At 35.6% G+C, this 8,215-nt stretch overlaps 2 long non-coding RNA genes across 3 annotated transcripts; both read left to right on the forward strand.

Moving 5' to 3' along the window:
• The first annotated feature begins 2,991 nt into the window (after window positions 1-2,991).
• Window positions 2,992-7,708, forward strand: LOC122588956. 2 transcript variants are annotated; one of them, XR_006322205.1, is made up of 4 exons: window positions 2,992-3,196; window positions 3,612-3,679; window positions 6,597-6,671; window positions 7,467-7,708. It is a non-coding gene; the product is annotated as an uncharacterized LOC122588956 (long non-coding RNA). The 2 variants fall into 2 exon arrangements; XR_006322206.1 differs by lacking the exon at window positions 3,612-3,679.
• Window positions 3,776-5,976, forward strand: LOC122588957. The gene is made up of 2 exons (XR_006322207.1): window positions 3,776-5,152; window positions 5,606-5,976. It is a non-coding gene; the product is annotated as an uncharacterized LOC122588957 (long non-coding RNA).
• Window positions 7,709-8,215: the final 507 nt, after the last annotated feature.

Genomic DNA, 8,215 nt, shown 5'->3' on the forward strand with positions numbered 1-8,215 from the left:
TAACGATCATAAGGTGTTTGTTGTTGGCAGACATGACAACAAGAAACACGCACTCCGGAGCTTAAACCCTAGAGATTGATGTCTAGTGATCTATTTTTGTTAAATGTGTAACATCCGCCATTTTTTGAACTGTCAATATAATGGGACTAGTAGTTTTGAAACGAGTCTCGGATTAAAAGTTTTAATTAAACGAATCATTTCTCGGGAGAAGCCGAAAGAAGTCGCGAGAGCCCAAGAGAGGAACAAAACCCCTCCCATTTTTCTTTCTTCCTCTCATTCTTCCACGCCTATTCCCTCTCTATCTTATCTCTTCCTCTCTTTTTGTCTCTCAAAAATCCAAGAACTCTTTCCCCCTATTTTCTTCCTCTTAAACCCGAATTTAAGGGGGTGTTAGCTTCAAGATTGTTAGTTAAACATGGTATAATAATAACCATCTTTGTAATTTCAAGATTTTTGGGTTAATCAAGTGTTCATCCACTTTAAAGCTTCAAAATTGGATTCGGAGTTTCGGGTCGAATTGGTAAGTAATCTTTAGCTCAAAATGTTCCTTTTAATTAGTAGATAACTTCCTTGTGTTGGATCTAAACGATTTGGGGTCGATTTGTGTGTAAAATTGGTGTTTTAGCTCAAAAAAGGGTTTGAGATTAAAGGTTGAGAAATCGGAAGTGGGTTTGTGAATTAGTATGTTTTTATCTCATGGTTATACTTGAATTTGGATGGTATTAAAGTTTGGTAACCGGATTTGGCTTCAAAGGTTTTCGAATTTTAGGTCAAAATCCGCATGTGTTCTTGAATTCTGCAGATGATCTGCAGAAATTGGCGGATCATCCGCATCCGCCATATCATCCGACCATCCGCCAGATCATCCGTCGTTCGCTGTCTTTCCTTGGCGTTTACGTACGGTTATCGGTCGACTTTCAATTATCCAAAACTTGTTTATTAGTCTTATATCATCATTATAAGGTCAACAAAATTGTTAAAACACAATTCCAAACACTTTGATTTTCATGTCAAATTTTAGGTTTTAAGTCATTGAAACGTATTTAACCAAAGTTCTTCCTTCGTCATTTAAACGTCCAAATTTAGAGTATTTTTCAAATGATACCAAATACAAGTTATCCGGTTACCAAACTTTAACACCTTGTGTGGATTTTTAAGTTTCGTGATATCACCTTGTGTTACTTGGCAACCTTGAATGCAAATGAACAGGAGCGATAAGTTGTCCAAATTTAGAGTCTTTTTCAAATGATACCAAATACAAGTCTAAACTCAACAGATTTCGAAAACCACAGAAACTTAGGTGGAGGGTCGAAACTACAGTTTCGAAGGTTCAAATGCATCAATTGTCCACATCAGAAAAAATGTCAGGCAACTTAAGCTGTGGATTGTCATCATTATTATTGACAGTTGATAAACGCCTAGATTGTATAACCTTAATATAGTAAAAATGACACATTATACGAAGGTTAATACATGATTAGGGTGCTTCTATGTGTGTTAAATGTTTCAGGTCACAGGTTACGAGTTTGAGCTAGTTGAATCAAGAATCAAGTCAAGAAGCAAAATCTGGAAAACTAAAGTTTCATGCCACCGTTCAACACGACATTATCCACCGTCTCGGACGGTGTACCAAATTTGGTCAACGTCTGGGACGTCTAGTAGGCGCAAAGGAATCTGCTCAAGTTTATATTGCCATGTGACACGGCCAAGACCACCGTCTCGGACGGTGGTCTGCTGTACTCAATTTCGAAATTTATGGAATTAATTAATTTCAGTTTATATTAATTTCAAACACGATTTTAGAGGTTATCTTTCATACTTGCACATACTTGGAGCAGTTTCTAACACCCACAACACCCCAATTTCATCATCAAATCACAAGTCCATGGAGATTCAAGCCTTAATTGAAGAATCAATGATGAAGATACTAGATTAATTTCCTTTTGATCATTCCCATGTGAACAATTATGTAAGACAATTGTATTCAACCTTTCTTATGTTCAAATTGGTTAGATGTTTAATTCTTAATTGTGTTTTACATCTAATGTTGTTTGGTTTGAATGAATGATTACTTGTTGATAACTTTGAATGAATTCCATCTATCTTTTCATTTCAAATTATTGTTAATCATTAATTATTGGAAGAATCACTTATAAACTTGTAATCTAGTTAATGAATAGATAATTTAGTTGTCAATTATTCGGTTTTCATTATCGTGAATCATCACAACCTAATCAATTAGTTCTTAACATTCATTCATTCCAAATGTTATAACGAATCATGTCTATGTGATTTCCAACGAATATTAGTTAGGCTATACTTTTGAAAACATAATTAGAAGCATGAGATTGGTCCCCCTTTTTATTATTGAATTATTTTGTTAAGTTCACAATTAATTTTAGTTTAATCAATTTAATCAATTTAATCAATCAATCGAGTTTAAGTTTATGTCTAGATTAATTAAATTTTTAAATTGTTTAACACTTTCCAACGATTCCCTAGGGATACGATATTCTATTTACCCTTACTAATTGTAGATATTTAGTTTTATTTTTGATCGGTCCAACAACATCGATCAAATTTTGGCGACGCTGTCGGGAATCGGTGTGCAAGGTGTTAAAGTTTGCTTTTAATTAGTTTATTCAAAAATTTTCAGAAAATACAAAAAGAATTAGTTTAGTTTAAACAGTTCGCAATACGCTTTTTTTTTTTACGAATATGTAACATCCACGAAAATTGACTGTTTGACTTTGAGTGTAACTTGACTAACTTACTTGTTTAATGATATCCTTGAGTACATTTTGTGAATAATTGACTTATAAAATGCTTGACGGTTCAGTTGACGACGTACTATATGATATGAGACGGCGTAAATTGATAATGGGTCAACCCATGGGTCTAGACCATGACCCATGACCCAACCAAGTCAACCCAACCACCCATCCATCTTATCCATCCATTCCACCAATCATTCTTCATCCATCTCACTCCCCCACTAACTAAATACTTACACTCACACACTCATCTCTCTCTCTCTCATTAGATTCTTGTAACAATTAAGGTTGTTGGGTTAGATTAATGCTAGAAACATCATCATTAGCATCATAAATTCATCATATCAAAATTTGGTGTTCAAGGTGCTTGAAAAACTCCATTTGGGATCAATTTCGGATTTTGCTTCTTGGAAGTGATTTTGGTAAGCAAATTTCCATTTCCTAATCTGTATTTCATGTCTATAATCATAATTATATATTAAATTGTTGGAGTTTTGAGTAAAAACTGTGTCAAGTCAACTTTTGAGCTTTATTTGACTTAATTAAGTCGAAACAAGATTTAAATGTAAGAATTTGTATTATGGACGAAGTGAAGTCGGAATTCATTAAAATAGGTTACATTACATCAAAATGAGTGTGCAGGGTTGTCTGGGTCGGGCCAAATCCAAACGGGTCGGGTTTTAGAGTTTTGGAGCAATATTAGGGTTCTTGAGTTTAATGGAACCACAAACTGATTTTTGATGATGATGTATAACAACTGGGAATTTTCAGTTCATTTCTCATTACACATTCTAATCATCATATTTGATTAAAACATTTTTCTTTGTTGACAAGCAGCAAAATACTACTCAAAATCGAAGGAAAAATGTGTTAATGCTCCTGAGCTTACAAGATTCCTATCTAAGGTTGATTAAAAACTAACAAATTTATTAACTACGTATGACTAACAATATAGTATACTTATTATTTAATGTATCTAAATCTCATATTTTACCAACTTATAATCCATGATTCCTACATACCAACTTGAATACATACATATGGAAAACTAGATATATTTTGTGTTCACATAGCATGTAATAAATCATATATGTCTGGACTAGCTTATGAATCAAGTCATGGTCAATTTAGTAGTACAAGTAATAAACACGTTAAAAGTCAAGACTTTATTTTACTCAACCTAATAAGACAAACCATAGAAGATAATCCCCCATCTTCCCATCTTTATTAAAGTTGGCGCCTATAGAAACTTCCGTAGAATTAAGTAGAGATGAAAAGTAGCTTACAAAGCATCCCTTTTGAAGCTCACCACTAGCAAATGAACAAGAGTTTGACACATATATAGCCTCCGTTTTCTTGTTGATCACGGTTTTGAAGACTATAAATACCCCTCTTCGATGCCTTCATTTCTTGCATCCAACACACAACTATTCTTCCCCAATTTAAGTCTATCATAAACCCTATTACTCTTTGGTTTTCTCACGGCAGAATGCTGAGAAATTAACCACAAGACAGCCACGAAACACCACCCTAAAAGCTCTTTTACAATTCACAATGTTACTCTCTAAAAACCTCACCAGTTTACGAGCAACGAACAGCCCTCATTCTCTTGCCGTTAAGGGCTCTACGAAACTGCCCCAGAAACAACCCAACATCACCATCGCTGCATGGTTTAAAAACTAGTATATATGCATTTCGGGTTTGCTATTTCAAGCTAGGGAGTTGCTGGATCTTTTGAGGTCTTTTCAGGATCATTAAGCTGTCCATTCTTAGACCCTTTTGGTTTACTTGTCATCTGGTGTCATTATAAAGGAGAACTCCAAATCAATGGCTATGTCGAATAGGAATGATGGTTGCTGCTCCTTATCGTCCTGTCATATTCATGGCTGGAACTCTATACCAACACCTTCTCGTTTATCCTTTTCTCTTGTGGGTGCCGTTGTACTTTCTCAAGGAACAACAACAACTTGATTACTTCTTGTTTGGGTTTATACATCTCGGTTTTGATATCAAGAAACGAAGTGACGTTGTTATTACTACGAAGCACCATCACTCGGGTTTAAACACGTAATCAAGGGGTTGCTATAAGGGTAGCGAAACTCACTAAAGTAAGCTCGGGATTCCAAGGTAGGAGTCAAGTTACTGGCTTTCGAGTTGTTTTCTAGTTTGTCTTCGGGTGTCATCAATGGCTATTGATCTTTCTCGTTCTCTCATCTTCAAGAAAACACAACTATCATGGTGTTTTGCATTTATAAGGAAAAATAAGTGATTAAGACTTTTAAGGGATTTTACAAAAACAAAAGATACTTAAGATAAGCACAATGCATGGCGTGATGTTCATATATCAGCTAGTAAGGATCACTTCCACTTCCTTTAAGGTGAGTCCCGTAGTCCCTCTTTTAAAATATTTTATATTTTGCAGTGAGAATACACTCCTCAATTTTATGGACACAAGTACTGTTAATAGTTTGTGTATAGTTATGTATACGATCACTCATGATAGCCCCTTGTTAACTTGAGCCGTGAAACAAACGCGCGAATATTATGGATTGTACTATCGGGGTTGACACCCCTGTCCGGGCTAGTCATGCTAGCTGGGTTAAACGGGCATATAATATTTGAAACTATAGTGTTGGAGTGAAACACTACTGAAGGGATAACAATGGTTAAGACATCGACACTCAAGGCATAGCATACGAAACTATTGGTCTTTTTATATCATGTGATATTATACAAAAAAAATGAAATCTTGTGATCCATGTGAACGTTTATGGTAAAAACCTATGAACTCATCAACATTATGTTGATGTATTTTAGCGTGTATTTCTCAGGAAACAAATTACTCGGAGTATAAGTAGAAGAAACATGCTTTTTGGGAGTCACATATGCATTCACTAAAGAACAAAGATTTTCAAGAGCTTTTCTATTAAGATAATCATGTTGTAAACACTCTAGTATAAGTTTTGTTCACTTCATATAAGATCTTGGTTTTTATATCAATAATATTTCAAAACGTCTCATTTAGAGGTCGTTTGTTATAATTTGTGATTGTGATCTCAAGAAGTCACCCTCCGTCTTGGGTCCTCCTTAGGCGGGGTGTGACATGATGTGATCAACCTATGATGGAAATCCGATTTGGGATTGTGCAATTATGCTTGTAAATGTCCACTTTTGCTTCAAAACGGGTTCATCACTTCTTCTATGGGCCGAATTAGGGTTTCTAGAATATGAAATAAAAGAGTTTTGGGTTCATTTTTTGCACTTCCTGCTGCTGCTGCTCGTCCTAAGATTGAACAGGCGTAGGATACGCCCCCATGGGTGTGGGTTACGCTGGGTATGATCAGCAGTGATGTAGGGTGCACCACCTTTGGTCGTAGCTTACGTTGTGAAGTGATCAAAGGGCTTCCATTACGCCAAGAGTGTCGTACCTTACGGCCATCTCCAAATGCTCCTTTCACCTTACGTCCCATATTGTCTGTTTACGCTGTTGTAGACGTCAAAAAGCCCACTTCCAGGCCACCGTAGCTTACGCCCCACCCCACAATAGGTTACGCCCTTTGTGATTGAACCTAAAATGGATTATATATATATATATATATATGTAAGTAAAAGTACAAAATTAAGCATGAATACGAGACGACTCTTGGGTGATCTTATAGTATTAGATATTATTTCCCGAATACTTTAACGACTTAATCGAGTCCCAAAGACCTTTCAAATATCATAAGTCACATTTCAAACCCTCATTAGGGTTTGGTACAATAAATGACGTATAATATACAAATAAATATGTATTAATCAACATGTATATTATAATTATAGGTGGTGGATGAGAAGCGAACATTGAACGACATTGACTTGACATTTCCTCATAATTACTTCTCTTTGCCGATCAAGGTGAGTTCCTTAGCTCCCTACTCAATTGAGATTCGGGCTGAGAAATGTACATTACGTGTTTACTTGTTGATTGATTGATTTGTTGATTAAATGATGGTTTAAATGACACGTGGGTTGATTATGTGCATGATTGAGTTAAGAATTTTTATATTTAGGATAGATGTACATACATGGAAGTCGATTATGCCTTCAAAGGGTTTGAGATGTGGTGGGAAGGCTGCGGGTGACCCTATATATAAGCATCAAGAACTCATTGAAAGTAAAATCCTCCTAAGTGAATGTATGTATTGTTTTGATTGGATTGGTGGTTTGACGATTGATGGATTTGTGATTGAGACAAACACGCATATGATATGTTTTGGTTATTGATGAGACGGGCTTGTACATCCGAGTGTATAGATGTATACACTTGAGTTGATTTGATGAGACGTGCATGGACATCCGGGTATATAGACATATATACACCGATGATTTTGAGATGCCATATTAATCATTGTGATGACTTTGTGAGTATCGTTGCATAGATGACTTGACGGTCATAGGTATCATAAGCATTATGACATTGACACGCATACGACACATATCTTGATATTGACATCACTTGTGCTCTCTTACATTATTCATTACTTTTATGTTGTGAACTCTTGATGTGATTGATGTTGTGACGCGTAACGGCCATTTGTATGAGACGTATCGCCTTTACTTATACATATTGTGATGATTGACGGTGGTTCCTTGTGAACCATCATTGTGAACTCACCAACCTCGTGTTGACTTGTGTAGTACACCTTTCAGGTAACCAGGTGAACCAAGGACATGATGCATGACTTCTACTTGCTTTTGACTCGGGCTTGGACTTAAATGGATCAAGGATTCATTCGCCCACTTTTGCATTATGCTTAGGATCGATAGCCATCGTTAGACTATTATTTTGTAAACTTTGATGGTTACTTGCTCCTTGTGCATTTTGTATGAATATTTGACTTGTTTGTTGGATTCACCAAATTCACCTAATTCATTTAGTTTGCCTAAAATAATTCCTCCATTTGCTAATTGGACTCGACCTTGTTAATGATTGATTATTTTTATTTTTTTTAGCTGTGTGGGTATATATAGGCCTGCTCTATTTTTCAAACTTATATAACTATATATATATAGAGTAAGGATCCAGAGAGAAGGTTTTTAAGGAGAGAAGGGAGAGAATGTTCATTTTTTTATATTTTTTTAGCTTGTATTTTTGATTTTTTGGTACTTTTTTCATTCTTTCTTTAAGTAACTCAATCCATAAAAAAAATTAAAAAAAAAAAATTTCTAACCCAAGTTAGTGAGTCTTACATGTAAGGGTACGGTATGGGCTTCGTCCTTAAAGATATTAATAAGGGGTAGTTGGTGGGAGTGATAGGTCATAGACGGTGATATGTCATAGAGGGTGATCGGTGATAGGGTGATCTACCTAACGGACTTCGCCCTTAGCTATCATGGCTTCGCCATAGACTGAGAGGCTTCGTCTATAGCTTATGGGCTACGTCCTTTGAAAAAAAATA

Source organism: Erigeron canadensis, chromosome 2, assembly GCF_010389155.1.
Source record: "Erigeron canadensis isolate Cc75 chromosome 2, C_canadensis_v1, whole genome shotgun sequence".
NCBI lineage: Eukaryota > Viridiplantae > Streptophyta > Magnoliopsida > Asterales > Asteraceae > Erigeron > Erigeron canadensis.